Raw genomic sequence first — 11,743 nt, forward strand, 5'->3', positions numbered from 1 at the left:
GCAGGCCTCTTAATTAATGCCTCTTACTAAACTAACACTAAAATGCAAGGGTCTAACTTACATGTATTCTAAAAGATCATGTAAACTATACATACCATTTCCAATCTATGAATGTCGCTGGTCATGAGATTAACTATTTGACCAGTTGTTGTTTTTGACAAAGCAGCATGGCTCAGACGCAGAGCCTGAAACAAACACAAGTGTTGTATGGCTGAGCCTGTATCAAACTGTAAAATATTTACTAGTGTTATCCACCCTTTGAACAACAAGGCCTGTCACAAAAGCGATTTTACTGCACATGCAAGTAGTTTTTATTATGCTTCACATAATTATAATCAAACAAAGACATGAGTTGGGATAAGCATTTTTTTAGCAAATCCAAATATCTGAGGAATCGTTGTTGCTGTTTGGTGCTAGTGATTTAAGAAATAATATACACCTTATTCCAAAATGGCCACCATTTTAGTATTCTTTTGTTTGATTGCAAATTGGCCCTTTTAGCCTCGTTCAAGGTTATTACATGACTGTAAAATTATATTCTTTTGAATTGTTACATTTGAAAGCAAGGCCAAAAGGGCCAATTTGCAAGGAAACAAAAGAATACTATTAAAATGGTGGTGGTTTTGGAATAAGGCGTATAATCATACAAACCTTTCTATAAACAAGTGATCCAGCAGCAATCCTCAAATGCACTCCACACCTTGTTGGCAAAAAGTAGGCAGGAGCATGGAACACTGCCATAATCAAGGAAACTAAAGATAACCCCACCCCAGTGATGTAGGCATCAGTCTTGCTTATACCAGGCACTGGATTGAAGAACATTATCAGTCTGGCAATAAGCAGAGGGGTAAAGATTTTACATCCCTCCTGAAAAGAGAAACCAGAGAGAACAGTAACTATTTTATTCTAGAGCTTTTGTCCAGGATGTAAAAAAAAACAGAGGTAAATTTTAAAAAGAATAAACAGCTCTACTTTAAGATAAGACTTTATTGAACACTCCCCTGAGGGGCTTTTCGGTGATCAATATAATAAAAAATAAAAAAAATAAATAACTAGGAAAAAATTAATAACTAGCCTAAGGAATCAAATACCTAAATGTCCCATAACATGTGCTTAAGTTTACGTTTAAAAACTCCATTCATGATTTTTACTTAATTTAAGATCTTTATCTAAACTATTCCATAAGCTTACAGCTCTATACTGGAAGGACCGTTGACCGGTGGCTGTTCTGAATAAAGGAACATTATTTTAACTGCTGTGAATTTCATGTCACAGGACAGGAAACTTCAGTTGGCCTCTGGTAACTATAACTTACAATAGATCTAAGGTAATCAGGGGCGCAACCTGTCATGCATTTAAACGCAAAAACAGCGTCTCTTAAATATAATTGCTGTCTTACAGATAACCACCGTAAGTCCCGTAGGGGTTTTGCTAAAAGCAGGCCCGCGGCCCAGCGGCCCGCGGCCCACGGCCCGCCACGGCCCGGCGGCCCGGCTGCCCGAAGGCCCAGCGGCCCACGGCCCACGGCCCGGCGGCCCGGAGGCCCGGAGGCCCGGAGGCCCGGAGGCCCGGTAGCCCAGTCCGGATTTTCCACAGTTTTTTTTTCCAGCGTAAATCCACGCGCATGCACAGATCTGCATCGGGTGTTGGGCGTGCAAAATGGACGACGGTGAGGTTGAATAGGCCATTTCCGAGTTCATGTTTGCCTCCTCTTCAAGGCGAGTCTAAGTGCGAAGTTTTTCTTATGAAAATTAGTTTTCATTCATATGTAAAGTAGAAGAACTAATTACCATCACAAAAACTTTGCACTCAGACTCGCTTTGAAGAGGAGGCGGATATGAACTCGGAAATGGCCTATTCGTTTACCATTTTAATCATTTGAATCCTTGTTTCTGTTTGTTGTTGTAAACAGACGAAAACAACAGACAATTACAACGTTTTTCACCTAGCAACATGCAACGAAAGAAAGGATCGAAAAGGATTGAAATGATTATTAAAATGGTAAACGAATTCAAACTCACCGTCTTTCATTTGTGCGCCCAAACCCGATGCAAAGCTGTGCATGCGCGTGGATTTACCGCTGGACAACAAAACTGTGTGGGCCTCCGGGCCACCGGGCCTCCGGGCCACCGGGCCTCCGGGCCGCCGGGCCGTCGCGGGCCGTGGGCCGCAGGCCGCTGGGCCGCTGGGCCGCTGGGCCGCTGGGCCGCTGGGCCGTGGCGGGCCGTGGGCCGCGGGCCGTGGGCCGCGGGCCTGCTTTTAGCAAAACCCGTCCCGTAGCACTGGAGTAATATGATTGAATTTTCTCTTTCCGCTAATTATTCTAGCAGCAAAGTTCTGTACATGTTGCAATTTAAGTAAATTTTTGTCAGATGTATTAGACCAGACTGTGGAACAGTAATAGAGTTTACTATTAAAAGACCAGCGTGTTAATTATAATTATATAACTCATTATTAATTCATGATGGGAAAACAAAAGAAATGTTTTATTAATCAATATCTGTATTTCTGATACAGCTTTCTCTTCATTTACATAAATGTTTCTTTCAATTTTCACGGTTAAAATGTCTTAAATCACCAAAAATACCTAGTGTACATTAACACTTAAATGCTGACATTTCATCACCACAATACAATATTCGCGCCCGTGTTGTATCGGATATAAAATGTCTCACCTTTGGCTCGACATTGTATATCCGATACAATACCGTCGCTCATATTGTATTTAGTACTTACAAGTAAGTTTGAATTGAAAGCTTGCTAAATTGCATGATTTATCTGAGCAAGCCTAGAGAAACAAGAAGCAGCGAGAGCTGTGATATGACAATCAAAAGACAGAGTAGGATCAAATATCACTCCTAAGTCCTTAACGGAGTCTGCTGGCAAGAGTTCCTTGCTCAGGAAAGACAGTTTTTAAAAGCTTGGCAATTTGCAAATCATCTGTTGACTGCCGAACACCATTAACTTTGTCTTGTCTGGGTTCAGCAGGAGATGGTTCACAAAGCACCAATCACAGATTCGTTGTAGATCTTTGTTGATATCATCTTCAGCAGCATGAGATTTGTCAACTGTGAACAAAAGAATCAATTTCGTGTCGTCTACATAACAAGCGGTTGAGCACACCTCACTGGCTGCTGGAAGGTCATTTACGTAAAAACTAAATACTAAATAACAGGGCTCCAAGCACACTACCTTGTGGCAAGTCTCCACAATTCACAGGCAAGGCATATTGGATAGCGCAGCATTGATGCGAACTACTTGGGATCTTTGGGACAAATAGCTGTTAAACCAGGAGATTGCCGATGAGGCCAGCCCAATGGCTTTTAATTTTCGGAATAAAATGCTGTGATTGATGCTAATCCGAAAGCTTTGCTCATGTCCAAATAAACGACAGCTGTTAACTTTCTTTTGTCGATCGCCTCAAGTATAGTGTCCGTGGAGGCAACAAGAGAAGTTTCAGTGGAGTGTCATTTTTTGTTTCCGCTCTGGTTCACTGCTAACCTCTTGTTTGCTGTCAGGTAGGGTGTTTTCGCATACCTTAAAAAGAATAGGCAATAAAGAGATTGGCCTATTGTTTCCTGCTTCCTCAAAATCACCTTCGTTCAGAATTGGTGACACTTCAGCAATCTTCCAGTCTCCGGGGTAGGTGCTAGTTGTGTGCGAAGTATTTATAATTAAAGAAGTAATAGAAGGAATGATAATAGGTGCAGAGTCTTTGATGACACGAGAAAGTATCTACAAATTTCGTGAGAAATTTTTAAAAAAACTTTTAAAATGAATTAAGTCTTATAATATTACAGTTCTCCTCTCAGACTGCTGTAAAAAGACAGAAAAGCTTTTTTTTGCATCTTACCATACACAACATTGTGTTCGGTGCGATAGAGTACTAGTATACACTTTAATGTAAACTTTTTTGTTAGTTTAGGAGGCCAATACCCTTTATCCATTTAATAATTCTGTCTAATGTAAAATATATGTTGTTGCTGTTGTTCAAAAAGTCCTTGAGGGTCTGTGCTCCCAAGAGCCAAGCTGATATGGTGGGGTGTTCAAAGCAGGCTGCAGGCTGCAGGACGGGTCTTCCTCCTCCCCGCACTTTCCATATATAGCCAAGCTGGTGCAACTTGCTAAAGAGAGGGAAAGGAGGGATGTCCATTGCCCTGGGTTTTCTGGATCCGAGCACTGGCCATAACGACCCCGCTCCTGCCCAACACAGGCGACTTGGTTTGGAATCCCACAAAGGCCTCCGTGCAACTGTCAGGTTGCAAGGCAGGCCGACTGGATATTCCAAATGCCTTCTAGGTCGGAAAGGAGTGGGTGTCAAAGTAAGTCATGTTGGCGGAAGGACACAGTGTAGAAACGGCCTGCGTCCAAGGAAGAAAATGTCAAGTGCCCACTCTCCAGGAGGTGGCCAATTTGGGCCACAAACTCTGGATCATAGGACGACAAAACCTCGTGGAGTTGTCCTGCGTATGCTTCGTTTTCCATCCAGCAAAATGTGAAAACATTCTAGCCAATGTGAGTTGCAAGGCACCAAACATTTTTCCAGTCACTATGGTAAAAGGTGCAAACAGTCCAATCAACAACCTGGAAGGCATTGTAGTTCCTTGTAGCCCCCTCTGGGTTGGGACAAAGTTTCAGGGAGGCAGAGAAATGAGGCTCCACACACCCCTTGCCTTCACAACAACCCAACACCACACAGATCTATGCACTCTGCACAAAAGGGTGTTTGGATGCTATGCAGGAGAGGTAAAAAAAGGTCTGCTCCTTTTGTCCCACTGCACCTGGATTCCACATGAGCTGCAAAAGGAACTTTAGAAGCCATTTCAAAGCTTTTTTGAGCATTTGCAGCCTGGCAAGCAGCATTTGGACCACCCGGAGAGCTTCCTTTCCTCTTATAGCACCACAGGACTATTTTGGGCAAGGAAAAAGTGTTGGGAACAAGTACAGCAAAGCTATAACCAAAGAAGGTGTAAGTGAGCAGAATCAAAGCAAAGCAAAGCAAAGCAAGGTCTTTTCAATCGTCTCTTTTCTTCCTCTGGTAGTGGCTCATCCAGGATAGCCCCGGCAGTTGCCAGGCATTTCTGCCAAAAGCTTGTCAATTTATTCATCCAATGATTGGTTTTCTGCCAACATGTGGTCAATGTATTCATCCATAGTGGGCATGGTTGTCGGTATACCAATGATCACAGCATTTTTCTAAATGGAAGAATGCTCTATGGTCGCATGGAACAGTATGCCCTATGGCAGTGTTATGGCAGTGATTATGCTGAAATTTAAACAGTTACTTTATACATTAAAATAATAATAAGGCCCGTACAATGTATTTGCATGCTTATGGTAAATCAGGACTCGAAATTGCGACCAATAAAGTCGCATTTGTGACTGAATTTGTTCTCTTTCAGATTAAAATAGATGGAGGAGTCGCCAACTTGTGACCAGCTTTCACCGTTGAAATAAAATGGATAGCAGTTGGCATTATGCCGCAACTTTTGCTAAAATAAATAAAGTGATAAAAAATCATTTTGTTTCTCGTCATGAATTTTGTTTCAATTTGGAGATATGGAGCAAAAGGACCATGATCCATTCCCTCGATCATTGACCATTTTCACATGTATTGCAGGCTCTTATTTTCCCTACGATATGATACAATTTAATATGCAACTCTCTTAAACTTGCAAATATTATAAATTTTCATATGCAATATATCTTGTCGCAACATTGCGACCGGATATTTTTTATATTTTGACAGTGGCCAGGCTCATTGCAGAAAAATGTGTGGAAACTACCATACAGATCCGCATCGCCGCATCCTGTCAGATGCCATGATGTCAATAGGAGAACAAAGCTTTTAATCATGTGCATATGGTGAGCTTTAGCCAATTTTTGTTTTTTTCATTGGCCTGCTTTTTCAGTGCCATCTTGAATTAAGATTAAGATTGTTTCTAAAGTTCCCTACCCTTCTCCTTTGCATGCCTTGGATACGGCTCTTCGCCCGGCCTCTTTTTTTCCGACCTACTGTTAGTTGAGCAATCTGGCTTGTGAGTCAAAATTTGGGCCACTCAAAGACCTTGTGAGATTTTTTAAAATTATGACATTCAAGCTTTAACTCACCTCTAATAACACAGGTGCAGCAAGAAATAAATAGTAAAATCCCAAGAATTTAATGAAAGCATTCCTAAGCCTTGGTTTCCTGTTTTTTCTTTTTGCATCTTGAATTTCCTCATTCCATAGACTATAAAAAGCAATGAAAAAGCCATGGATTAAACAAAGATAACTAAAAAATGGATGCATAAAGGAAAGGAAAGGAAAGGAAAGGAATGGAAAGGAACTCTATTTATAAAGTGTCTAGTCTGGACTGTCTAGTGTCGATCTAGTCTTCTAGCACTGGCACATTAATTAAGGAAACTGTAAATTGAAATCAACTCAAATTAATGCAAATCAAATCAAAATAACATTGCTTTTTGAGGACAGGGGAAAACCCAAGTACCAACTGGAGAGGGTAGTGTCAACCAAAATATGACGTCAAAATTCTGGGAATTGAATGCAGGCCACATTGGTGGGAGGTGAGTACTCCCACCACTTCGCCAGCCCTACTTTTCTTTTTTTCATGAAAGTATTACATATTAAATAACAGACGAGTGCTCATTAACCACAGCTGTAGTATGTACAGTCACTGACAATCAAATCTACTAGTTACATGTACATGTATGTAAACAAATGAACCAACAATTTTGCACCAGGATGCAGAAGGGGTCAGTACGCAGCTATTACAACAGCTCTCAGGACTGGTTCAGAAAACAATGGACACAAAGAACGATACAAAAGAAACAATGGACTTTAACTCTAAAAACAATAGAGCTTCATCCTAAAGGGATCCTATGAAATTAGAGGTTGTATAGAGCTGCATCCTATCTCAGACAAAGAGGTTTGCAGTTAAATGATGTATTTTTAACAGTCTGAGACTGGAATTGCACGTCTAAATTGTCCTCTTAATACATATCAAGACTATCAATCCTGAACATACTTTTCTAATCTGTCTGTCAGCATTTTACTCTCATCTTCAGGCAAAACTTGAAAAACATCAGCATTTTCCAGTGGGCGCTTGTAACCCTTCTTAAATGTATCATTGAGCCACCTAAAACATACAATATCAACACTATTAGACCCACTAATAATAATGATGATGATGATGATGATGACATTTATCAAGTGTATTATAGCGTTGGGGCATTAACTGGGGACAATGCCCTTTGACACCTGAACCGGCCTACACCGACCATACTAAGTATTAATTTTTACTCGGTCTAATGCCAGACGATTTTACTCGTCAATGAGGAACCTTCATGAATCAATGGGTTAACTCATGTCAAACCATACAGTTGGTTGGTTTCAGAGCCCTCGAAAAACTGGAGTACCCAGAGAAAAACCTCTCAGAACAGAATTCACTCTCTAACCAATACAAACTCAACCCACATGTGATGTCAAGTCTGGGAGTCAAACTATGCCACATTGTTGAGCTAGACATACTGCTCACACAACTGCACCATTACTCTACGCCGCTAAATCAAGTTGTCATTAACAAGTTGTCAGTACCACATCTAACTTAACACGAAATTTTGAGGGGGCTGGACAATCATTCTGTGAGCCAGCAAGTCATGCCAGCAATGTAAGTCTCACATAATTATAAGACAGTCTATTAAAGCACCCATTTCAAACAGCACTGATAAACAGTATTTACTTGTCTAAGTACCCATTTTAAAACACTTAGCTTTCAATAACTGTGTGATTCGCATGGCTCGATCACCATGCTCGCAGCCACGGCTCACAAAGTATTTTATAACCTTTGCCTTAAGCCTCACTTCAACATCTCTGTCTGTTCGCGGGGTGATGTCACAGGTCTACGCTTATACTTTAATTGTCTAGTTCCCACAAGCCTTTCTAAAGTGCTACTATGATTTAAAAAAAAACCCCTTTTTTTCGTAAAGTGTGCTAATGCTTAATACCTGGCTGACAAAATTTTCAGCTTTGATTTTTAAACAATTAGACAGTTGACTTTGAGTGTAAGTTAAATTGGATTTTTTGGTCTGCTATTATACGCGTGTCCAAAACTGACCAATTAGACCTCAGAGGGTTGCATCTATAGGTAGGGAAAAGTGACATTATTTACTAGCTTAAAATTTACATGTAGCATGAAAATGGAGCTTATTGGAAGCCCGAAACTCCTGTGCTGCATATTAATTCAGCTGCGTATTTCAACATAATTTGAATAAAAGTTTGGAAGATAATCGCGTAGTTACTATTAAACAAGGAATGATCTAAAATGACCTAAAAATTAATGATCTAAAATGAGCTACAGCGCTGCAGTATCTAAAATGACCCAGAATGACCTAAAATATATGACCTAAAATGAGCCACAATGCTACCTATAATGACCTATAAGGTTCTAAAATGACCTAAAATGAGCCACAAAGCTATCTATAATGACCTAAAATGACCTAAAATGAGCTACAACGATATCTAAAAAAAATAGACGTCTCTAATCACCAAAAATTATAGTCTGTGCTTGTCCCTCCAAGATTTGGATCATGTGTATTTTGTGCACCCCTCGACCGACATATCGGTCGACATGTCGACAGATACTCGACCGACATGGCGATCGACGTATCGACCGACACTCGGCCGATATGTCGGTCGACGTATCGACCGACACTCGGCCGATATGTCGACCGAGATATGTCGGTCGACATATCGACCGATATGTCGACCGACATGTCGGTAGAGTATCGATCGATATGTCGACCGACATGTCGGTCGCGTATCAGTCGATACGTCGACCGACACTCGTCCGATGAGTTGACCATTCATTGTCGGCGGAATATCGGTCGACTGTCGGTGGTTTATCGGTCGACTGTCTTCTAATATATGCCAAAAGCTTAGACTGTCAGTGTAAGATATATAAGCTATAAGCATTTCATCCTTTTTTGGTCAACCTCAAAAATTTCTGAAGGCTTTAAGTGCGGATCAGGTGCTGCAATTTCAGTCGTTGTTAAGCAAGACACAAGTGAAATACTGCCAGACACACAAAATACGGCCTGCTCCCGTCTGGCCTTGTAGCTCAGTCGGTAGAGCAACTGTGATCTAATCCGGAGGTCGTCGGTTCGATTCCCACCCGGGTCAGAGATTTTTCTCTGTCCTTGGGTGTTGCATAAGAAGTTCTTGATGCTGTCGATCAGAGAACGTTCTTCATCCATCACATGCACACAGTAGCGTTCAGGCCTCACTTCAGTGAGCTCTTTCCATACACACAAAATACAGATGACAGGAGAGAGGATAAGGACGATGAAGGATAACAAGGTGCTGGAATAGAACAGATGAAAGACAAACAACTCTTAAAATTGCCCATGCATTGCACTGATGTTTTCGCTGTTTTTTTTTTTGTTTTTTTTTATTGTTACATTACCTTGCTGTGGGAGGGGTACTGCACGACTTAAAATTTAGAAGAGTTACGCAAGCATTTTACAAAAGAATCATGATAAAAAATAAAAATAAAAACGAATTCACGTCTAAGCAACACTTTCACACCGCCATAGCTGTCGTGCTATCTGGCCTTCACTGGCGTCGTCCCTTTGATTAGGGAGCTTAAGCAACGACAACGGCGACGGCAACGAGAACGTCATCTCAAAATATAAATTTGCGTTATTTTAATCGCTTCGTGACTATTTCAACGTTTTTAATATGACAAGGGTGTGGTGATTCCTCAAAGATGACACCAGTCGGAACGGCACTCCATTTTAGGAGAGAAAATGAAAATTCATCCTCAAGTGCTGACGTTCTTCATAAAACCAAAAACTTGGCTATTTCACGTTGTTGTTTTGCTGACGACGGCAACGAAACGGACAAAAGTGAAAAACGCACGTGCAGGGCGTGCGAAGCTATTGTTTTTAACCACTAAATATGCAAATTCGTGACGTTCTCGTTGCCGTCGCCGTTGTCGTTGCTTAAGCTCCCTATTTTTTAAGCCTCTGAGAAGCGGGAAGTAGATCAGGGATTTCTGCGCTGCTCGGCAGAAGTTCTAACCTTGGTTAAATTACGTCTGGGACACAAGCTACATTCACCAAAACGCAAGAAGCAGTGAAGTATCGGCGGAACGTCGGTAGGCTATCGGTCGACATATCGACCAATACTCGACCGATGGATCGGTCAACATATCGACCGATATGTCGACCGACGTATCGGCCGACATATCGACCGATAGACTACCGATATGTCGGTCGATATGTCGACCGACATATCGAGGTCGACATATCGGCTGACTGTCGATCGATATTTCGACCGACATATCGGCCGATTGTCGGTCGATACGTCGACCGCCATGTCGGTCGAGTATCGGTCGACATGTCGACCGATATGTCGGTCGAGGGGTGCACAAAATACACATGGTCCCAAGATTTTGCATGAGCATTGTAAATTTGTTTTCAGTTTCCCTTAGCTTGGGACCAACAAGAGAAAGAAAAGAACTGCTTAATATACAAAATTTTGGATGGACGAACAAAGACTATAACTGGCTAATTGCGACTTAAAATCATTGAAATAACTCCATCCTGATACCAGTATTACATCGATCTTCAATTAAGCTTATAATTAACTCACCAAAATGTAAAAAACTTGCTGATAAGCGACGCTTTAGCCATTGGGTTGGTCAATCTTTTGATCACCATTTTTCGACGGTACGCTCAGCGAAAAGTCGTTGTATTAAAAAGCATTCCTTGCGATCTTGGAGAAGAGTTCCTTTGGCATTCAGGGTAGGTTATCCGAATGTGGGGTTTGCGATAGCTGCTGCCGCAAGTTATTTACTTCACAGCCTCCCCAAGCTGAAAATACGTGGTGTATGCGACAGCTTGTGTATATAGAGAATTGTATGGGAAAATCACCGATCGTAAAAAAATTGTGTAAAGAACTATCTCATTTGAAATCAAGTTTTCCTACCTCAAATGTGTGACGAACTTGTCTCTTGTGCCACGTTACTAAAAGAATATTCTTTTAGTAACGGTCTCCGGATAACTTCACTAAACGGCGTCAGAATGGCTCTAAACTCGGCACAAGAGACAAGTTCGTCACACATTTGAGGTAGGAAAACTTTATTTCAAAGGAGATAGTTATTTACACAATTTTTTTACGATCGGTGATTTTCTCATACAATTCACACAAGCTGTCGCATACACCACGTATTTTCAGCTTGGGGAGCCTGTGGTCCGTGTAAGGAAACTTCTTTTTTACAGGGGAGGGGAGGAGGTAGAGCTGAAGCGACGGGCTGGACCGTGAGTGCTCGTCTTTAATCATGGGTGGCCTAAGCTCACGGTAAGCGCGAGAGGTGGCTGTCAAAGCGTCGCTGACAACATTGTTCTAGACAATTTTTATTTTTGAGCTAGTTTCACGACAATTGCTTTTTCGTGAGACTAACCCAAACAACAAAAAAAAAATTGTGTAGAACAATGTTGTAGCTGACGTGACGCTTTGACAGTCACGTCTCGCGCGTAGTTAACTGGCACCTACGCTTTGATGAGCTCATTCTCGTTCCCAGAGCTGCCATCCTCTTGGCCAGCGCCTCGGATCGAGAGCTCTGGAACACAGCGGTCAATTGAGTGCGCATGCTTAAGCCACGCGCGTGCGATTTTGGCGCGCGTGGGAATGGGTTGCACAATTTCCATAGAAACAGATAGGGCTTAAAAACGGCTGATAGGTC

The 11,743-nt window shown here is 41.7% G+C and overlaps 1 pseudogene; it reads right to left on the reverse strand.

Annotated features, from left to right (window-relative positions):
- The window catches only part of LOC138006992 (ATP-binding cassette sub-family C member 4-like), a 27,659-nt pseudogene extending 16,872 nt beyond the window's left edge, over nucleotides 1-10,787 (reverse strand).
- Nucleotides 10,788-11,743: the final 956 nt, after the last annotated feature.

This window comes from Montipora foliosa, chromosome 6 (genome assembly GCF_036669935.1).
Source record: "Montipora foliosa isolate CH-2021 chromosome 6, ASM3666993v2, whole genome shotgun sequence".
NCBI lineage: Eukaryota > Metazoa > Cnidaria > Anthozoa > Scleractinia > Acroporidae > Montipora > Montipora foliosa.